This window comes from Equus caballus, chromosome 30, assembly GCF_041296265.1.
Source record: "Equus caballus isolate H_3958 breed thoroughbred chromosome 30, TB-T2T, whole genome shotgun sequence".
NCBI classification, from domain to species: domain Eukaryota; kingdom Metazoa; phylum Chordata; class Mammalia; order Perissodactyla; family Equidae; genus Equus; species Equus caballus.
The window spans coordinates 8,391,846-8,414,458 of record NC_091713.1 but is presented as its reverse complement, the minus strand read 5'-3'; the positions used below and the strand labels follow the sequence as shown (position 1 = coordinate 8,414,458).

The 22,613-nt window shown below is 43.2% G+C and overlaps 1 long non-coding RNA gene across 7 annotated transcripts in view; it reads left to right on the top strand.

Annotated features, from left to right (window-relative positions):
- The window catches only part of LOC100630169 (uncharacterized), a 105,289-nt gene extending 82,964 nt beyond the window's left edge, over positions 1-22,325 (top strand). For 3 of the 7 annotated variants that reach the window (XR_001380261.3, XR_011434303.1, XR_011434302.1), the window contains 3 exons: positions 17,099-17,178; positions 17,933-17,999; positions 21,435-22,325. This is a non-coding gene — a long non-coding RNA (uncharacterized lncRNA). Of the gene's footprint in view, positions 1-13,063; positions 13,137-13,727; positions 13,996-17,098; positions 17,179-17,932; positions 18,000-21,434 lie in introns of all 7 variants that reach the window. The other 4 variants (XR_002805157.2, XR_011434301.1, XR_001380260.3 and 1 more) reach the window with 2 other exon arrangements.
- The last annotated feature ends 288 nt before the right edge of the window (positions 22,326-22,613 follow it).

The following is a 22,613-nucleotide window of genomic DNA, read 5'->3' as shown; positions in this document are numbered from 1 at the left end:
GTATCCCATATGAGTTGGTATGGTATGCTATCATTTTCATTTGTTTCCAGGTATTTTTTAATTTCTTCTTTAATTTCTTCAATGATCCATTGCTTGTTCAGTAGTGTGTTGTTTAGTCCCCACATCTTTGTGCTTTTCTCAGCTTTTTTCTTGTAATTAATTTCTAGCCTTATAGCACTATGATCTGAGAAGATGCTTGTTATTATTTCAATTTTTTTAAATTTGTAGAGGCTTGTCTTGTTTCCCAACATATGGTCTATCGTAGAGAATGTTCCATGTGCACTTGAGAAGAATGTGTATTCAGCTCCTTCAGGGTGGAGTGATCTATATATGTCTATTAAGTCCAATTGTTTTAGTTTTTCATTCAGCTCCACTATTTCCTTGTTGATTTTCTGTCTGGATGATCTGTCCATTGATGTGAGTGGGGTGTTGAGGTCCCCTACTATTATTGTGTTGTTTTTAACATCTTCCTCTAGGTCTGTTAATAGTTGCTTTATGAATCTTGGTGCTCCTGTGTTGGGTGCATAGATATTTATAAGCGTTATTTCTTCTTGATGAAGTGTCCCTTTGATCATTATATATTGTCCCTCTGTGTCTCTCTTTACCTGTCTTATTTTGAAATCCACTTGGTCTGATATGAGAATTGCAACACCTGCCTTTTTTTCCTTGCTATTTGCTTGAAGTATTGTCCTCCACCCCTTCACCCTGAGTCTGTGTTTGTCCTTGGGGCTGAGGTGTGTTTCCTGGAGGCAACAAATTGTTGGATCTTGTTCTTTAATCCATTTTGCCACTCTGTGTCTTTTTATTGGAGAGTTCAATCCGTTCACATTGAGAATGATTATTGATGCATGTGGACTTACTGCTGTCAATCTGTCGCTCATTATCTTGTTTTCCTGTGTTTCTTTTCCTGTGTGCTTTAGACTACCCATTTAATACTGCAATTTCTTATGCTGGGTTTCTTAGATTTTTCCTTATCTATGATTTGTGACTCTGTTCTGTACTTTATTTTAGTGTCTACCTTGAAGTTTGTATTTAGAATCTCGTGTATAATATAGTCTATTCTCTGGTGGTCTCTTACTTACTCGACCAATACTGATTTAGACCCTTTGCTCTTCCCCTCCTAAATAATTATTTTCATTTTTTATTCCAACTCATCTTATTAATTTGTAGTTAGAGTGCTAAGATTGTCCTTGTTTTGGTAGTTTCCTTATTTTTACCCTAATGCTATAGTTGAATATTTGCTATCCTGTTCTGGTTCTATCCATCGGTCTCCCTAATCTGTGGATTGTGTCCCCTTTCTCCCTTTTTTCTTTTTTCAAGTATGAGAGCCTGCTTGAGGATTTCTTGTAATGGAGGGCTTTTAGTTACAAATTCCCTTAACTTTTGTTTGTCTGGAAAAGATTTAATTTCTCCCTCATATCTGAAGGAAATTCTTGCTGGATAGAGTATTCTTGGCTGAAGGTTTTTATCCTTTAAAGCTTTGAATATATCACTCCATTCTCTCCTAGCTTGTAGGGTTTCTGTAGAGAAATCCGCTGACAGTCTGATAGGGGCTCCTTTATAGGTTATTCTCTTTTTTTTCTTACTTCCCTGAGTATTCTTTCCTTATCATTCCTATGTGCCAACTTTACTATTATGTGCCTTGCGGTGGGTCTTTTTACATTGACAAATCTAGGAGATCTAAAACCCTCCTCTACACACATTTCTCCGTTGATCCCTAGATTTGGGAAGTTCTCTTCAATAATTTCATTAAGCTCACTTTCTGCTCCATTTTCCTTTTCCATATTCTCGGGAATTCCTATGATCCTTATGTTCTTACTCCTCATTGAATCCATTATCTCTCGGAGATTTTCCTCATTTTTTTTTAAATTCTTAGTTCTCTTTCTTCCTCTGTCTGGCGCCATTCAGCCTGTCTGTCCTCGATTATGCTGATTTGCTCCTCTAGGTTGTCTACATGGGCATTCAGGGAATCCGTATTCTGTTTTATCTGGTCCATTGTGTTTTTCATCTCAAGTAATTCTGTTTGATTCTTCTTTATGATTTCAATCTCTTTTGTGAAGTAACTCCAGAACTCGGCTTGTTTCTCTATCTTTCTCTCTACCTCATTGAGTTTTTTGATTATAGCTGCTCTGAATTCATTATCACTTAGTTTACCTAATTCCAAGTCCTCAGGACTTAATTCTGTGTTTTTATTGTTTTCCTTCTGGTCTGGGGCTTTTATAAATTGCTGGATGGTAGAGGAGCGGTTTTTTCTCATGGTGGTAGAATTCAGTTGCAGTTACAGCCTGTCGCCACTAGATGGGGGTCGAGAGCGGCATGTTAGCTCTCTGCCCTTGGGGCAAGATGGCTGCGCCCACTGGCTTTGTTAGGGGGGAGGGCCTGTTACACGCGCTGGTCTGGGTTCAGATCAGTTCTGTTCTCTGGTCTCCCAAGGCCCTTGATTTATAGGGTCCCCACGGACGGAAGCTTTCTCCCCGTCAGCGGGTCTCCACTGAATCAGCGGCAGGAGTCCTGGATGATCCCCCGGTCGCGCGGCCCCTCCCCCGCTCCTTCCCGACCCACGCCCCAGCGATCGCAGACTCTCGGGGAGGGAGCGATGTTCTCTCCTACCGTTCCAGCGCCTCTGAGGGTGTAAAGCTAGGTTTATGATCTCCGCCTGCTTGGTATTGTGGTCTCTAACGAGCTGGCATTATGTTTCTTCTCTGAAATTCAGTTCTTCCAATCTTTTGTTGTATTTTGGAGGGGAGAGAATCCCGGGTCAGCTCACCCCGCCATTTTGCTCCGCCCACCATCACGTATATGTATGTGTTTTTAAAAAACATCTAGGAATCAGAGCTCTTGGAGAGAACTTTAAGAAGTCATTTGGCTCATTCCTTGTGGGTAAATTCCTCAACGGTACAAAACTGATGTTTTCCAGGAGTGATACACAGACACCCCCATGGGCCAGGCCTGTACCGTAAATGTGTGAATCAGGAGTATAGGACAGTCTCATGACATGTATGTAATGCCCCATCTAAACAGATAAACTAACACCATGCTGAACAAAGCCTTATCTGAGGGCCACCTGTGCCCCTTGGGTCATCAGCTTATGACCCCAGGATCTATCTTCGGGGTTCCCGTAAGGTAGGATATCCATAGCTTTCTTTAGAAGCACCTTGTGATAGTCAGGAAGTTCTCCTGTAAGTCTAACTAAACAATCGATTGACATTTATGAGACACAGCCATGTGCAGTGGTTAAGAGTATGGATTCTGGCTATGCGTGTTGAGATCCATTTCCACTACTTACCAGGATCTTGGGAAAATTAGCTAACCTGTCTGTGGTTCAGTTTTCCTCGTCTGTAAAATCATGGTGCCTACCTCACAGAGCTGTTGTGAGCAGTCAGTGGATAAGGATAATTAAGCACTTTAAAGCAGAGCCTGGCACACAAAAGAAAACTCTGCATGCCCAAGTTCTGTTGGTGCTAGCCTGACAGCCTGGAGATACTTCTTCTCACATCCCTACAGATAGTGATCGTGGCGCAAGGGATGTGAGGACTATTCTTTCTAGAAGCCTTAGAGGAGATGTCCATTCCTAAGCCTGAAAGCTGACTGATCTACTTTTCTCATCTTCTGACAGTCTCTGTTCCTGTCCTCATGCTCTTTTTCTCCTTATCCCTCTTATCAGACCTCCAAGGCTCCCGAGATTTCCCTGGTCCTGAGGGAGTTGTTGCTTGAATGTCTTGGCCATATGTGACCCCAGGCAAGTTATTTAACATCTTGGGATTTAGTTTCCTCATCTGTAAAATGGAGATGATAGTAGTACCCACCTCATGGGGCTATTGTGAGGCTTGAATGAGTTGATACATGCGCTGTGCTAGAAGGTGCCTGGCACACAGTGAGTGTTGTCTAATTGTGAGCCATTAGGTCCGATGTGCCTTCTCTGTGGTAGGCATATTCCTCAGTTGTGCATTCTGTCCTTGTGCTCCAAACTTTCTTACCACCGGCACTCTTTGGGGGGTTTCTCTTCCTCTCCACCCTGTAAGTGCTGTAATCAAGATCACCAGTGGTCTTCTTTTTATTCAAATCTAATATCCTTCTTATTCTCTTAGCCTTTCCCTAATGTTTTTAACAGTAGAGATCATCTTGCAACCAGGGGTTCAGAGCAGGGGGCAGTTAGAGGGTTCTGAGAGGAAGAGAGGGAGATGGAGACCAGGAGGGAGAAAGGGGAGAGGAAGAGAGGGAGATGGAGACCAGGAGGGAGGAGGGGGCGAGGAAGAGAGGGAGACGGAGGCCAGGAGGGAGGAGGGGGCGAGGAAGAGAGGGAGACGGAGGCCAGGAGGGAGGAGGGGGCGAGGAAGAGAGGGAGACGGAGGCCAGGAGGGAGGAGGGGGCGAGGAAGAGAGGGAGACGGAGGCCAGGAGGGAGGAGGGGGCGAGGAAGAGAGGGAGACGGAGGCCAGGAGGGAGGAGGGGGCGAGGAAGAGAGGGAGACGGAGGCCAGGAGGGAGGAGGGGGCGAGGAAGAGAGGGAGACGGAGGCCAGGAGGGAGGAGGGGGCGAGGAAGAGAGGGAGACGGAGGCCAGGAGGGAGGAGGGGGCGAGGAAGAGAGGGAGACGGAGGCCAGGAGGGAGGAGGGGGCGAGGAAGAGAGGGAGACGGAGGCCAGGAGGGAGGAGGGGGCGAGGAAGAGAGGGAGACGGAGGCCAGGAGGGAGGAGGGGGCGAGGAAGAGAGGGAGACGGAGGCCAGGAGGGAGGAGGGGGCGAGGAAGAGAGGGAGACGGAGGCCAGGAGGGAGGAGGGGGCGAGGAAGAGAGGGAGACGGAGGCCAGGAGGGAGGAGGGGGCGAGGAAGAGAGGGAGACGGAGGCCAGGAGGGAGGAGGGGGCGAGGAAGAGAGGGAGACGGAGGCCAGGAGGGAGGAGGGGGCGAGGAAGAGAGGGAGACGGAGGCCAGGAGGGAGGAGGGGGCGAGGAAGAGAGGGAGACGGAGGCCAGGAGGGAGGAGGGGGCGAGGAAGAGAGGGAGACGGAGGCCAGGAGGGAGGAGGGGGCGAGGAAGAGAGGGAGACGGAGGCCAGGAGGGAGGAGGGGGCGAGGAAGAGAGGGAGACGGAGGCCAGGAGGGAGGAGGTGGTGAGGAAGAGAGGGAGACGGAGACCAGGAGGGAGGAGGTGGTGAGGAAGAGAGGGACACGGAGACCAGGAGGGAGGATGGGATAAGAGGGCAGCATGGACTGATCATGGGTTAGTAGAGAGCTAGCCATGGCAGGATCTTGCAGAGGGATGGAGTGGGTGAGTGGGAATTGGATTGGCAGTTACAAGGTAAGTAAGTTAGAAGTCGTCTTGTGATAGCAAAAGGCAGCTGAGAGATAGAATGGTTGGAGGTAGTAAGGCAGCCGTCAGAAATTTTTTCAAGATGAAGAAGATATCGAATATTTTAAGGCAAAAGGGGAAGCAACTGATAAAGGAAAGAATGAAGGTGCTGAGAGGGAGAGGCAAGTTGGTGGAGAACAAGAGCCAAGACTGGAACTAGGAAAAGCTTTCCTAGGGAAGAGCACTTTTTACTCCTCCAAGGCTGAGAGCTTAAGGAAGGAGGCATGTACGTACTTCTAAAGTGGTCTATGGGAAGTGACCGCAGGGTGGGGCTCTGGACTGAATGTTGAGCCCCCAAATCCATAGTGAAGTCTCAACCCCCAATGCGATGGCATTCGGAGGTGGGGCCTTTAGGGGGTGATTAGGTTTAGATGAGGTCGTGAGGGTAGAGCCCCCATGATGGGATTAGGGCCCCTAAAAGAAGAGGGACACCAGTCTCTGTCCCCTTCCACCATGAAGGATATAGCAAGAAGGTGGTCATTTGCAAGCAGGAAGGGCTGTCACCAGACACCAAATCTCCTGGTGCCTTGAGCTCAGGTGTCAAGGCTTCAGAACTGTGAGAAGTCCAGGTCTGTGATTTAAGCCGCCTAGCCTATGGTATGTTGTTACAGCAGCCTGAGCTGACTAAGCAGGTGGTATGAGGGTTAGTGATGGTGTGCAACCTAAGCGGTTTCATCTACTCAGTGAAGTAGCTGATCGGGTTTATGGGGTCTTCCTCTGAGGTTAAGGGGGTCAGTGCTTTGGAGCTCGAGGCAAGAGATGATTCAGAATAGCTGTTTTGGGAAGTTTGCTAGGGAATCAAAGGAGATGAATGAAAGGATTCGTTCTGCAACGTCCAGGACACTTGATGCTGGATGGTGTGAATTTGTATTGGGCCATGGATTTTTTGTTAATTGTTTTCTTCCCACAGTGCTTTGCAGGAACAAAGAAAGTGAAAATTAGAGATACTCAGGGTTAAGAACTAATAGAGCAGACAGGATGATTGGTTAAGGGGCACAGAACCCAGGAGGGTGACAATGGCAATTTTGAGTGATTGACTGCGGAATATCGAGCAACCCTGTGTAGGTTCATTAACGCTAAACACAGCTGCGTGAGTGAGTCCAGGTGAAAACAGCAGAGGAACCATCCATCCAACCCACAGAATTGTGAAAAATAAGAAATCATTGTTGTTTAAGCCCCTACGTTTGGGGCAGCTTGTTAAGCAACAATGGAAAACTGCAGTGCTCTGCCACGTGTTGACTAACCGCAACAGGAAGCCCGAGGGAAGGGGGCTGGGCAGTAGCAGAGGTCAGTCCCTGGGGGAGATGGAGCAGAGTAGAGAAGAAAGGAGAGGGATTCTGGGGCACACAGGAAATAGCCAGTACATTAGGCAAAGTACGGGTTTTAGAACGTGAGAGCGGATAGGGCTTGCCGTCTTGAAATATGGGTGCCTGGAGAGGCCAGTCGTGTGGTAGTGACTGGTAGGTAGAGCCCAGAAACAGTTAAGATGGTCTTTGTCTTTCTTCCCTTCACTCTCAGCAGAGGACCTTGCCTCGTACTACACAGAGGAAAGACAAGTTTTCATGTGGGAATTTCTTCATCATCCATTCCCAAACCACAAGCTAGGGTCACAGATAAGAATTGCACGATAAGATGAGGTAAAAGATGTGTCGCATTTCTTTATTTTTCTAAATCCAATCAAGTTCCGTTTCCCTCTTTGCTGAGACCACTGAAAAGTGGCTCCTTCTCTTCCTCTCTTGTGTTTGCTGGGTCCCCAAGTCTACTGACGCCTTTAGGAAAAACAGGCATGAGGAAACCAAGGTGCTGATGAGACGTCTGGGCCTGAAGGCAGGGGCAGCATCCCCTCCCTTGGTGTCTGGCTCACCGCAGGGCCTCAACCACAGCATCCAGAGCACAAGGGAAGAATGGCGTCCACAGGAGGGGATGGGTCAGCTAGCAGGCCAGTTTGAAGGTGCACAGGGTGAGTACTTGAGTTACTGTATTATTCTTTAGGCCACTGTGGACTCATTAGCAAAGAATCTTTGCCTTTTTCTTATGTCAGTCAGGCCTTTGTGTTTCAGGACTAGAGAGAAAGGTTGCCTGAGCCTGGAAGATGTCACGCAGGCTTTGTTTTCTGTGGTCCATTTAGGCAGAGGGAGACAGTCTAGCTCCATTTACTCAGAGGAGAAGAGCATGGTGAGGGTTCTTCAGACGAAAGTAGAGAGAGGCATCGGGTAAAATTTTCTGAGACTGCAAGGAAGAACCCGCATCTCTCACAAGCAGCAGCTCCCAGCTGCAGGACCTCAGATGGGATGGCTGTGCAGCCGCTGCACACTAAGTACCTAGCCCAGCCCTCCCCACCTCCTCAGGAAACCCACACTCAGTTAACCATGCCCTCATCAGCCTTCTTTGCACTGGCTCATTCCATTTGCATTAAAGCATGCTCACATCTTTCTGGTCTTACATTTTTTAAAATCTTCATGACACCATGACCCCTTCCGGACAGCCCTTCCTTTCCTTCACTTCATAGATTCATCCTCTTCTGCCTATGCAGTTGAATTTCTCCACCACCTTCAACTGAAACTCCCCTTGTCAAAAATCATAACTGATCTCCTTCTTTACCAAATCCAGTCGACATTTCTCAGAACTGAGTGACTTGAGCTCTCAGCAGCATCTGACACCAAGGGTGACTCCCGCTGTTTTCCAGCCCTTTTCCTTGTCTTCCACAACACCGCCCTCTCCTGGATTTTCGCTTACCCTCCAGCTCCTCTTCTGTGTGTCTAATGCAGGTTCCTCTTCCTTAGACCATTCCTTCACTGTGGCTACTCCTCAGAGTTCTTCCTGGATCCTTGTTTCTTCCAGCCAATACACTTTGACAAATAGAAATGGCAAGCAATAGGATATATTGGAGTATATGAGGAAGCCATTCGGTGTAAACCTAATTCGGCCTGACTTTGTTTTTTCCAAAAGGGCCTGACTGTGGCCGTTGAGCACGCATTGCATATCTGTTTTAAAACATTTACTATGGCAAGAACAAATGGCCTTAAGATAAAGGTGCAACTTCCCCCCACATTGGCATTTCCTTAGGGATAAGCATCTTTCCTTAGGCTGGGAACTGATTGGTGTGCTCACCTTTGACCACCCAGCTCACCTGTGACCACCCAGCTCGAGACAACAGACTTGCCACCCTGCTGTGTCCACCAGGACACCAGACCTACCTGCTGTTTCCATCAATCGCCGTGCCTACAGAGCAGTCTCACAACTATTGTAAAAGGGATATTTCAATCCTATGTGAAACATCCTGTTTGGGGGTATATAACCACTCTGTATACCTCACTTCTTTGGTGCCCTTTCTTCCTTTGGTGCAGACGTGTTCAGTCTGCAGTTTGACATTACCCAACTTACAAGTTAGTAAGTTAGCCTGTGACTGTTTCATGGGTGTTGGCAGAAGACATGAGACTCCTGGGTCAGTGACAAAGGACTTCATTTAAATAGTTTAAAGTTTCGCAGAGAGTCAGAAGGGGGATTGATTATGTTGCTGACAACACAATGTAGTTCTAATTTTTTCTTTGCGTACTTCCTTTCTCAAAGTCTTGACTCGTGATGGCAGCTATGTCCAAAAGCACTGTTCGAAAGGAGTATTACATTCATAACTTTAAATTTTCTGGTAGACACATTAAGAGAAAGTAAAAGAGCAACAGGTAAAATTAATTTTAACAATATGTTTTATTTAACCCAATATGTCTAAAATATTATGATTTCAACATGTGATCAACTTAAATATTATTAATAAGATATTACACTTTTTTTCATACTAAGTTTTTGAAATCCATGTCTACTTTACGCTTACAGCCATTTCAATTCAGATGAGTGACATTTCACACGCTCCACACCCAGGTGGCAGTAGCAGCTACCATATTGCACAGCACAGGCCTGGAGCTTCTCTTTTCCCCAAGGCGACTCCCTGAAATGCCAGCCTGTAAGGGCTTCCAGGTCTCCCTGTCCTCCTTTCCTGCTCTCGCTTTTGTATGGAAGTTAATGCAGCCTTTCTTTTGTCCCTGGGATTCTGGAGTTTAAGTGGTTCTCTGACTCACATAGCAGAAGGCCTGGAAGGTTATGGAGGGGATGAATCTGTGAATACTTTTCAAGTCATATTTTGTGTCCGTGCCTCATTAACTATTTACTCTAATGTGTACAATAGCCACTCTGGATGTTACAACAGCGTATTTACCTCATTGGTGTTAATCAGTTTCATGGGACACCTTTAGGGACATCTTCAGAGAAAGTATAATCTTATAAAATGTTTCTAGTTTCTAGGGGCCAGCCTGGTGGCACAGTGGTTAAGTTCGCGTGTTCCACTTTGGCGGCCTGGCGTTCGCTTGTTCAGATCCCAGGTGTGGACCTATGTGCTGCTTGGCAAGCCATGTTGTAGTAGGCGTCCCACATATAAAGTAGAGGTAGATGGGCATGGATGTTGGCTCAGGGCCAGTATTCCTCAGCAAAGAGAGGAGAATTTGCAGTAGATGTTAGCTCAGGGTTAATCTTCCTCAAAAAAAAAATGTTTTTATTTTCTAGTAACACCGTCAATTCAGATCCTGCCTCGATGAGGGATATGGGCATGGAAAACAATGCAGGAGAATTGAGACTCAGGTGTTCAAGGAGATGCAAAATATAATTGACATGAAGACATTGAATGTTTAGTTGGCTCTCATTTATTATGAAGGAAAATCAATAAGTGAAAATTAAGAATCTTCCACAGTTACTGACTTTAGGTTTTTCTCTTAAATTGATATTCATCCTACAACCTCCTTAAATAAGGAACTTAAATTTGTTTTTCAATTTTATTTATTTGTTTATTTTTAATTGCTGTGACATTGGGTTATAACCTTATATAGCATTCGGATGTACATCATAATATATTTTGAATTCTGTGTAGATTACATCATGTTTACCACCCAAAAACTAATTATAGTCCACCCCCTCACACGTGAGCCTAATCACCCCTTTTGCCCTCCCCCCCTTCCCCCATGGTAACCACCAATCCATTCTCCTTTGCTGTGTGTTTGTATCATTGTTTTTATCTTCTACTTGTGAGTGAGATCATATGGTATTTGACTTTCTCCCTCTGACTTATTTCACTCAGTACGATACCCTCAAGGTCCATCCATGTTGTCACAAATGGCCAGATTTCATCTTTTCTTATGGCTGAGTAGTATTCCAATGTGTATAAGTACCACATCTTCTTTATCCATTCATCCCTTGATGGGAACCTAGGTTGCTTCCAAGTCTTGGCTATTGTATATAATGTTGCAATGAACATAGGGGTGCAAGTATCTTTATGCCTTTGTGTTTTCAAGTTCTTTGGATAAATACCCAGCAGTGGAATAGCTGGATCATATGGTAAATCTGTTCTTAATTTTCTGAGGATACTCCATACTGCTTTCCATCGTGGCTGCACCAGTTTGCACTCCCACCAGCAATGTACGAGGGTTCCCATCTCTCCACACCCTCTCCAACATTTATTGTTTCCTGTCTTGTTAATTATGGCTATTCTGACCGGAGTGAGGTGATACCTCATTGTAGCTTTGATTTGCATTTCCCTGATAGCTAATGATGTTGAGCATCTTTTCATATGCCTGTTGGCCATCCATATATCTTCTTTGGAGAAATTTCTGTTCAGATCTTTTGCCCATTTTTTTTTTCTTTTGCCCATTTTTTAATTGAATTCTTGGTTTTGTTGTTGTTGAGCTGTATTAGTTCTTTGTATATTTTGGACATCAACCCCTTATCTGATATATGGTTTGCAAATATCTTCTCCCAATTGTTAGGTTGTCTTTTCGTTTTGTTGATGGTTTCCTTTGCTGTGCCAAAGCTTTTTAGTTTGATGTAGTCCCATTTGTTCATTTTTTCTTTTGTCTCCCTTGCCCGGTCAGACATGGGGCTTGAAAATATTCTGCTCAGACCAATGTCAAAGAGTGTACTGCCTATGTTTTCTTCTGGAAGGTTTATGGCTTCTGGTCTTACATTCAAGTCTTTAATCCATTTTGAGTTGATTTTTGTGCATGGTGTAAGGGAATGGTCTACTTTCATTCTTTTGTGTGTGGCTGTCCAGTTTTCCTAACACTGTTTATTGAAGAGATTCTCCTTTCTCCAGCATATGCTTTTGGCTCCCTTGTCAAATATTAGCTGTCCATAAATGTGTGGGTTTATTTCTGGGCTCTCAGTTCCATTCCATTGATCTGTGTGTCTGTTTTTGTGCCAGTACCGTGCTGTTTTGGTTACTATGGCTTTGTAGTATATTTTGAAATCAGGGAGTGTTATACCCCTAACTTTGTTCTTTTTCCTCAGGAATCCTTTGGCTATTCGGGGTCTTTTGTTGTTCCATATAAATTTTAGGATTCTTTGTTCTATTACTGTGAGGACTTAAAAATTCTTGTTTAAAATGTTGTCTCAGGATCCGCCCCATGGTTGAGTGGTTGAGTTCGCATGCTCTGCTTCAGTGGCCCAGGGTTTCACTGGTTTGGATCCTGGGCACGGACCTAGCACTGCTCGTTGGGCCACGCTGAGGTGGTGACCCACATAGCACAACTAGAAGGACCTGCAGCTAGGATATACAACAATATACTGGGGGTGTTTGGGGAGAAGAGGAGAAAAAAATTTTCTCAGTAAAATAGAGAGTAAACATAATACTACTAATATTATCCAGAATGGTAGAGAAATTAAATATTCTAGTTAAGTGAAATTAAATTACCATTCAAATATTACAACTTTAATTTTAATAATTTCAAGTGGAAATATTTAATAAGCTATTACAAATCCCCTGTTTTAGCATCCAGAGAATCCTGAATATAATTTATACTTTTCATAGGTTATTTGTTGACTTAAGTTACATTATTATGGGGGAGGGGGAGGGGAGGAGCTGATATTTATTAAGCAGCTGCTCTGCCAAGAGTCGTGCTTTAGGCTATGATGGCTTATATTGTTCGATCCTTAGAGTCTTCCCAGCCCACTTCTGAGTATTTTGGGGGACACTGGGTTTTGCCTGTCAGGTGGGTCTGTGCACCCAGAGATGAGCCTGCCGTCCAGCAAGTTGCAGAGCTGATTTGAACCCTAGCGGCTGACACCAGAAGCCATATTTTTAAGTCTCTGCTGTAATGTGAACTTCACTACAAACCATCACCATCTTACAGATGTGGAAACTGAGGCTCGAAAGAGTTAACTATGGGGCCGGCCCCGTGGCCGAGTGGTTAAAGTTCTTTGTGTTCCCCTTAGGTGGTGTGGGTTCATGGGTTCAGATCCCAGGTGTGGACCTATTCCACTCATCAGCCATGCTGCGGAGGCATCCCACATACAAAGTAGAGGAGGATTGGCACAGATGTTAGTTCAGGGCAAATCTTCCTCATGCACAAGAAAGAGTTAACGAACACTTAAGACCAGCTAGTAAGTAGCTGATATTTCTTTTTCTTACTCCCCCCTCCTTTCTTCTCCTTTTATAGAACTTTTTGATTTTACCCAAGCAGGGCTTGCCTTTGCCAGTCAGTGCAAACACTTCTTTCTTCTCTCTTTGGTTCACTTGTCTGCCTTTGCCTTTCCCCGGAAAGTGGCTTTTATCCTCACGAGGCAGCATGTACTGAGTGGCTTTGTTTGCTGTGCTGCGTCTGCTCTGCAGTACTTTGAGGAACACAGCCCTTGCCTTTTCAGGGTTTACATTCTGAAACTATTGACTCCTCTTTCCCAGGGAGATCGGAACAATCATCAGGTCATTAGGATGCTGCCCTAGCGAAGGAGAGCTGCATGACCTGATTGCAGAGGTGAGTGGGCTGAGAGCTTCCGTCAGCAGACTGTGCGACTCCAGCTCCTTGGAATTAAGAAAAAAATCCTTACCTGACACTAAAAATGCCCTAAACTATGTGCTCAGTGAAAACATCAGGACAACTATCCTAATTAGCCAACCAACAGGACTTGAAAGAGCTGATATCAGATCTTGAAGAAATGGCCATGACCAAGTAATGCGAAGGGTCGAGTGAGGACCCTGCTTTAGATATTACGCTTTTTAAAACTAGGTGAGGAAAGGCCAGTAGGCACAGGGTGCTGACTCACTGCAGAAAGAATCTGGACAGGTGAGAAGAATATCATAAATAATGTCAGTTCAAAGGGGAGAGAAGCAGAGGTAGAGACGGTAGGGAATTTATATTTATTTGGGTATATAAAACTAAATTTTAGAGCAAGTAGTAAACATACTAAAATAATAAGAACTAACTTAATATTGATCAAACAGTCTAAGAATTTAAAAACATCATTATTTGTAATAGTGTCAATGAGTCCCTGGAGAGAATTAATCCCATAAAGCAGGGCTGAGCTGCCCAAGACTGGAGAGCTTCATGCCCTATTTGGTTTTCCAGAAAAGCATCTGATATCATTTCAAGTGCACCTTTCAGTTCAACCAAGCAGAGGCCTGAAGGGGAAAAAGCCGCCTGGGCAGCCACGAGGAGGAGGATCTTCTCAGAATTGGTTCTCTGGGTCTGTGGGTCTCGGTGGAGGCCGGGGATCAACAAGGAGGATGAGGAAGGATGGCCAGGAAGCGAGATTTGGTCTGTTCCTTGTTCCTCGCCCCCAGCACAGTGCGTGCTTGTTGAGTGTTACACGGAAGGGAAGAAACTGCGACTCTGGGTGAGTCACTTAACCCCCGCCTCAGTTTCTCCACAATGACACCTGCTTCACAGTGGGCTTCACAGTAACGTAAGGAAGCCATGCTCTGAACCCTGCAGCACTGTAGAAAGTTAAGGCATGGAGCCTCAGGAAGAGGACTCTGTTGCCCACATATCAGCACCTTGGTGACTAAAGAGCAATACCAATTTTTCGTTAGCGCTTAAAAATATTCAACAAAGCAGGAAATCGTTAAGTTGTTTTTCCATTTGGGGATCCAATACACTATTTTTACTAAGAGTAGAGGAAAACATTTTTATTCTTCCTGAATTGGTCTTCACATTAAAAAAAAGGTGTTGATCACTGCTTTCAAGTGTTTATCGAGGAAGCTGGAGTTTGTGTTAGGAAGAGGAAAGGCGGTGCTGTGGAAGAGTCAACAGTGAAGCCATGATGCTTGCACGTAACGCAGTGGAGTAAACGGAGCAGTGATGAGAAGCCCTCTGAGTCAGAAAGGGAGAAGCTTGAGGGCCTAATCCCTTCGTGGTTTGTTTGTATGTTTTAATCTGTAGCAGGGTCAGCAAACCACAATCCCTAGGCCAAGTCCAGCCCACCACCTGTTTTTGTAAATAAAGCTTTATTGGAACCCAGCAAGATGCTTTATTTACATATTGTCTGTGGCTGTTTTGTCACTACAAGAGCAGAATTAAGTCGTTGCGACAGAGACCATATGGTTTACAAAGCTTAGGATATTTACTGTCTGGCCCTTTACAGAAAAGATTTGCCAACTGTTTCTCTTACAAAGTAGAGCAAATACCACATCTAGTGTCAGGAGATCTGGGTTCACATCCGATAGCTGGCACTTAGAGCTGTGTGACCTTTGGCAAGCCACTGCATCTTTCAGAGCCTGGTTCCACATCTGCAGAAGGAATGCAACAATATCAAAATGCTGTCATGAGGATTAAATTGAATACCTGTGAGGTACCAGCTCTTACTTGATGGGCATGCAATACATATTGGGGTTCGCTTGCTCTGTAGGTGGCCCTCTACCAAAATGCCCCCACGGGTTTGGGGCATTTTGGTAGAGGGCCACAGTAGATACTCAGGCCCCAACGTTTTATTTTGCCTTTGCCCTTTTCTTAGGTACGTGGATACAACCTTTGAAAATTACAGATGCTTAGAATTGTTACAGACCATTAGGGATCACTGAGCTGTCTAAGCTTTGTAAATATTTTTCTGTACTTGCACAACACAATTTATTCAAATTAAATTCTAGCAAGATGCTTAAAAAACTTTGGACGTGACCACCCTTTATGAAGTTTCCCAAATAATTAAGGGGAAAACGCACACAGATATTTGTATGTATCCAGTACATTTAGAGACTCCAAGCTCCATAATAGTCCACATCTGGGGCGAATGTCACATTGCTAAATGCTCTGTAATAGTTTCAGAAATGAAACTATTTCTTACATTTGCTTTAAAATGAAATGATTCAACTATGTTTTAAAATTCTTCTATAAAAAGTGGAAGCCTGTGTGCAGTTCTCTAGTTGTCATTTACTTGAATTTTAGTGTAGATACTTACTAACTTTCAGCCCTTTGCTTCCTGAAGATCAGTTTGAAATCTGATGTTTCTCTTGAAATAGATCTCATTTAAAAAAATCACTCAGCATTCATCTCTCCAATTAATGTTCTATAATGAGCAACTTTCCCCCAACAATCTCTGCCTGTTTGGAATATCACAAAACCCAGCAACTGTGAGAAGGGGTAATGAAAATTGTACTGACGTACAGGTTACCAGATGATTCTTTCTTTAATATCTACATCCTTTGAAGTTCAAACCTAAGTGGAATTATGGAGAATTTAAAGTAATTACAAAGGAGAACTCAAAGATGTTTGGAAATGTGGGGGCCTGGAACTGGCCACCCCAAGATGTCTCTTTGGCATGAGGATTATTGGGCTGGTTACTTTTAATAAACTGGGACAGGGAAGGAGGCTCTGAGGGGTGGAACTTGCTTGCCTTTTGTTAGGAGACATTTACGTTGTAAAGGAAATCTCTATCTGTAAAGGTGCTTCCCTCTCTGTACCAGGAAGAAGAAAGGGGATGACCTTCTCTCTAGAAACTCTTAATCAATGCCAAAGGCAAGGACTTAAATCTGCATAATAATCTTATTCCTGTTTCTGGTAACCTCCTGTATCTGGCTCCCCCTGCCCCCAACATCCACAAAAGCAATGAAATTTCGGAAGCTGTAAGACAGATGGGAGAATAAATAACAGTAATCTAGTAGATCCAGAAAACTGAACCCAAGCCAGCAGTGGGTAAAGAGTTCTCAAAAAGCACCAGTTACTTCTGGAACTTGGGGTGAAGGGAGTAGGAACTAAAATTAGGAGCACTAGGGTAAAATCTGTTTGAAAACTAGAGCCAGTTTGCTAAATCCTAAATCCCCTCTCAGTTTTTCCCACTGAGTGACTGCCTCTCTCCATGCCAGCAGGAGTCCAGAGATTTCCATTCTGGAAAGCACAAAACAGAACGTGTCTAGACTGGCAGCCAGATGCTTCTGTCTCCCAGGCAGATGGAAAGACTCTTTCCTTGGGAATCGAACCTGCACAAGAGAAAATTCTCAATGGTGGTGATTCCCATATTACCCAGTGGTGAAGTTTAAAGTTGACAAGCTCCACACATATGTTTGTTATTATCATCTTCTACTGGACATTCCCCTCCTTGTTCCACATGTCCAGCCTCCTGGTCTTCACTGCATGATGCAGGGTCTTAGTGCCTGTAATTTCCTCTACCTGGGAGTCTCTCCCCTGCTTTTTCTAATTATCTTCTTTTCATCCTTTATACATCAGCTCAGCGTGATGTCCTCATGACTGCCTTTCCTGATCTCCTGGCCTAGATAAGTCTCCTTTCTTCTCTGCTGTGTAGACCCACGCTCCGCTCCTTTGTTATGCTTTCATAGACATCAGAGATCAGTATATGTGTCCACTACAGAATATAAATGCTGTGAGCAAGGACCCTGCCCACATATGCTCATCGTCAGCTCCCCAGCACTCAGGGCAGTGCTTGGAAAGTGTAGCTGCTCAATACATTTGTTGAATGAATAAATGGCTATTTTTTATTGAACGTTTAGGTAGAGGAAGAAGAACCCACTGGATACATTTGATTTGAAAAATTTCTTCCAGTGATGACCAAAGTACTGCTGGAAAGAAGGTAAGAAAATCAGTGCAATTGCTAAGGTAAAGTAATGATTAGAATGACCTTAATTTCAAACACTTGGAGTTTTCACTTCATATATTATACTCACCTTGTATATTTATCCTAGAGTAGCTTCCTTCTAACTTCTCACTACACTTCTGAATGGCCAGTTGGTATGTTCTTGGAAATATCAAACACTTTAGTATTAATCTGATAAGCAAAGTATAATTAAAGGACAAATAAGCTACAAAAAGTATAAACCAACAACATTCTTATTCTGTTTTGAATTATCAAGGATAAGTAGAAATTACCTCTATTTTTCTAGAGAAAGTGTAGCATCGACTTAACATAGTTGGTTTATTCTACAAGTTTGGTTCCCAGATAAATTGATTTCCATAATGGTGAAAAAAGCTAATAAATAACATCAAACATGCCAGTGATTTTAAACTACCTATTTCCTGTGGGTGTAGAGTGATTTCAACTTTCATATCTAGAAATCCAAAAAGATTTCAGTGAGGGAAGTGTTATTATCCTAGTATGTTAGCAGCTTTTGTTTTTTGTGATCATTTATTATGTGGAGACTGAGCTGAATACCGTGGCATTTACTCCTTTTATTGCATAATTAGCTAGAGACCAATTCTAGAAGATATCTTTCTTCAATCTTTTGAGGTGTGTAAGCTCCAGATTTTATATATATTTATATGAAAAATTCATCATGTAGGATTTATTCACCAAACAAAAAATACATCTACCTTTTCTTTTCCCCTAGGTCTTAGATCCAGTGAAATGTGGGTTTCTTGCTGAGGAAGAACTGATCAAGTAAATGACTGAAGAAGGTGAGAGCGATTTACTACTTACGACAGTGACTTATTTAAGTGATTAATAATTTAACAATTATAAAAAAACTCTAGAGGATACTTTAAAGGCAATAGTTCTGGTTAAAATGAGCTATTTACTATTTCTATTATTTTGGTTTTGGAGTGGTTTCTGTTTTGTAGGGGTAAGAGGAAAGAGGGCAGGTTAGAGGAGATGGATGTTGCCATATAGGATTTTGTAAAGTGTAATGATACGTCTATAAACTGAAGTCATCTCATTCACGTAGAGTATTCCTAGAAAAAAAGGTCTGCCACCTGGAAAAGGTGAGCTGTCAATCACCATAAATTAATGCCTGTTCCTAGACTGAAGATTTGTATTGTATATAAAAAATCCTTTTAAAGAGCTTTTCAGTTGGTGAAGTTACAGATAATACAGCCTCAACTGGATATAAATTCATGCAAGAATTTTTAGTTCTTTATGCTAATTGGACCAAATGTATTTGATTTGAACTGGAATTATACACACACACACACACACGTACATAATACCTGCAGACCTACGTATGCCAACATATTTCCTTTAGGAATTCTCTCTGCTTAGGCTGATGTATACGTTTGGTTTCCCTGAATGGCAGGAGCCTAGTGGACGTTCTCTTGAAACTATTCTCTTACTGGTCACCTCCACTCGTCCCACACAAAGTTAGAGTTCTGTCTCCTTTGTTTAGTTCGCTTGTTCATAGATTGAGTCCTGAGTGATTCAGTTGCTCATCACTTGAGGTAGAGTCAAAGTGCAAGTAATTTTGAGTAGGGAAGACTAAGACTAAGTCTACATGCACATCTGGTTGGACTATTTGGACTGATCCATCATTGGGTGAGAATACAGGGAATGAGAATAAGGTGTATGACAGTCACAGCTGCCACCCAAGAACTTATGACATTGTTAAATTTTCTTAGGATTAACTTTGCTGAAAGGACTTTCAAAGCGTCAGCCTCTTAATCCTAAGGATTAATTTAAGTGAAGTAAATCCTAGATTATCTTAGGTAACATGAATTTAGTCAAAATGGCCAAAACAGTTCAATATCATTAGTATGGTGTGCCTACTGTGTGTAGGCAAGGGGTGCTAAGTGCAGGGAGAGGTAATGGTACGAAAATCTGCTCCTTTTCTCAAGGATGTTATAGTCTTATTGGGGGGAAAAACGAACTTATAAAACAATTTCAATATAAGACAAGAGAAGAAAGTGCGTATCAGACAATCAGTGTGGGCCAGACCAGCCTGGAAAGATGGTCTGGGAGACGTAAAGAGAAAATCAGTTTCTTAAGAAGGTAGAACTTCATGCTGCTTTCCATAGTGGCTGCACCAGTTTGCACTCCCACCAGCAGTGTACGAGGCTTTCCTTCTCTCCACATCCTCTCCAACATTTGTTGTTTCCTGTCTTGTTAATTATAGCCATTCTGACAGGTGTGAGGTGATACCTCACTGTAGTTTTGATTTGCATTTCCCTGATAGCTAATGATGTTGAGCATCTTTTCATATGCCTGTTGGCCATCCGTATATCTTCTTTGGAGAAATCTGTGTTAAGATCTTTTGCCCATTTTTTAATTGGATGTTGGGTTTTTGGTGTTGAGCTGTGTTAGTTCTTTGTATATTTTGCATATTAACCCGTTATCTGATATATGGTTTGCAAATATCTTCTCCCAATTGTTAGGTTGTTTTTTTGCTTTGTTGATGGTTTCCTTTGCTGTGCCAAAGCTTTTTAGTTTGATGTAGTCCCATTTGATACTTTTAAGTTTGTTGCTCCCATTTGTAGCACCTCATCTATATCTGAACCCATTCTCATCTTTTCTCAGTCTAGGGGGAAATGGTGTTCCTCTTCTTACCCAAAGACCTTCTCTGATCCTTCCCATCCCCGCCAACTCTTCTGATGTTGCTAATGAGACACCTTAGCATTGGAACAAGGCCGTCTGACTCCAAAGCTTGTGCTTTAATCATTAAGCTGTTTTCCTCCCGTCCTTAATCGAACACTGCATGTCTCTTCCTTGCCCAAGGAAGCAGTGGGACCACCTCCTGCATTGTACGGTGAGCAAGGCCTTGTTCTGAGCAGTACTGTGGTCGTTGAGTTTGTGGACCTTGAGCTGGATGCTGGCGTTCAGATCCAGCTCTTCCACTCCTGGCTGGGGCAGGCTGCCTTGTCTCTTCGTGTGCTGGTGTCCTCAGCTGTAAGTGGGGGTGGCAGTGCTTACCCCTCTCAAGGTGGTTGGGAGGTTACCTTAGTTAACATGTGTGAAGCACTTGGATCAGTGCCTGGCACACAGTAGTTCTCGTCAGTGTTTGTTATCAGTGTTCTTTGAAGGACTTCCATGGTGCCCGTCAGAGTTCATCAGCAGAGGATTTAGTGTTTAACCATCAGGTATAGGAAAGATTCAGAATTTGTCTGTCTGGGTATTTTAGCAGTCTTTCTTTTATTAGGATGTAAGCATGATTTCAGAAGAACGTGGCACATTCCCCTTGTTTGATAATACTATTGTCATTGTTATCAAAATCTTCACTTGAATGATTTCTGTATTATTAACTGAATTCCACCTCAGAAAGCATTGTTTGTAGAGAGGTGACTTCAGCTCAGAAAGGCGGTGTCCTCAGGCCTTGGTAACTTACCTGCTGGGATAAGGCTCTTTAAGGGGAGGGGGGGCGGTGTGGATGTCTCTGTATTTTGTTTAATCAGGACAAAGTTTTACTTCAATAGTTGATGTAAACACTTCCTCAGTTTGCTTTTCATCTTGGTGAGCCCAATATCCAAGAGGCCTTCAGCTGTTATATGAATCCAACTAAAGCCCACAGCTTTTCTATCCAACTTTTGTTTTCATTTGACAGCAACACTGGGCCAAACTATAACAAAGGGAACTGTTTTGAAATGGTTGATGAATGGCATCTGTCACTGGGTTCAGCTGGCATCACTAAGCTGACCAGACCTGGTTAGGCAATATTCAGAGATGTAATCAATACAGTTTCAAGTCTCTGTGATCTGCTCTTCAGCGATTTTGCACAGCAACCATTTAATCCTGTCTTCATACCCTTATGAAATATAATGATGAGACTCCCTATAAAACTGGGACCTCAGGTTAATTCTTTGACAACTTCAATGGTTTTAATTTAAATAAATAAACAACCTTACTCATGATGTCTTTGTCTTCTAGCGTTTGGGCTGAAATAATCGATTCTGTAGGTTGCTTGGGCTACGATGTGTGCAAGTAGAATAAGTGCAGGATCTGCCAGGGCACAGCAGCGTGCTCTGTGACCCTCCGGAAGGTCGGGACATGCTGGCTCTGCAGCCCAGGGAGAGTAACTGGCAACACAGTGGGGGCATGTGGGGCTCCACGGCGATTAAGCGGGCTAGTGGAAGGAGAAAGGAAAACACAGAGGATCGCAAATGATGGATTTCCCTTCTTGTCCCTCCCAGGTGAGCCTTTTTCTCAGGAGGAAATGGAAGAAATGTTGTCTGCTGCAGTTGATCCAGAATCGAATTCAGTTCATTACAAGGACTACGTAACAATGATGGTGACAGATGAGACTTAAACACTTTAAAGACTTAATTTCCAATTGAAAGGATATTTAAAAAATTGTCCTTGTTAATTTCACATTTTATAATTTCTACATATGATAACTAATGCTTTGGGAGCTATTTCAATATATTTTGTTTTTTAAAGATGATCATAACAATTTAAAACAAATTTATTTAGTATATCTATCCTTATGAAATGACACATTGCTAATTATTTTGAAACTGTTCTTAAAATATTTTAACATTATCCATGGATTGTTGTTAATTTCCTATAATAAAACCCAGGTTCCTTTCAAATTAATTAAGCAGACAAAATGAAGAATGGCTCGAATGACCCAAGGTTTGACATATAAAGATCTTGAGAGGAGGCAGAATGATCACAAATTGAAAATGAGTAGCACTGTAATGAAAGCTTCTTTACTAAATATCAGGCACTTCAGCAATCTGAATGTGGGAGAAGAGTTATTGAAATGAATATTAATAATTAATTCCTTATGAGTGACAGTTATAATAACATACTATAAACATTTGAATGTGCTGGCTCAGCATGTTACCTTGATGAAATAGCTAAAGAGGTTGAGATGATTGAATCTAGAGAAGAGAAGACTAAATGAAAACCGATGATGTGAGGAAGTGGCATTCTTTTCTGGTCTTTAGAATTCTTACCTGTTTAGAATACCTGTCATGGGAATATTGTCCTGAATATCAAGTAAGAATTTTGTGAAATGTTATGGCATGCAGGAGGTGCAGCTGCTTACAGAGCAGAATAAAGTTATCTGAGCACAAGGAGTCCCAGTGGAAAAAGACACAGGGGTTTACAGGCAAAGGGGAAAATAAGGTAAAGGAATGAAGACCCTTCCATCACCTGGGTGTTCTTCCATACACATGCACGTGCACACACACACACGTGCACACACTGATCTCTATTTAAAGATGCTTCCCCACTACATGTGTGTACATAAGTACAAACATTTCATGTTGCTTGTGAGTCTTCCTCCTAGGCATGCAGTCTTGACCCCCAAGAGAGGAGGCTGTTCCTCAAGAGACTGTCACTGTTCCTTCATTCATGAAACATGT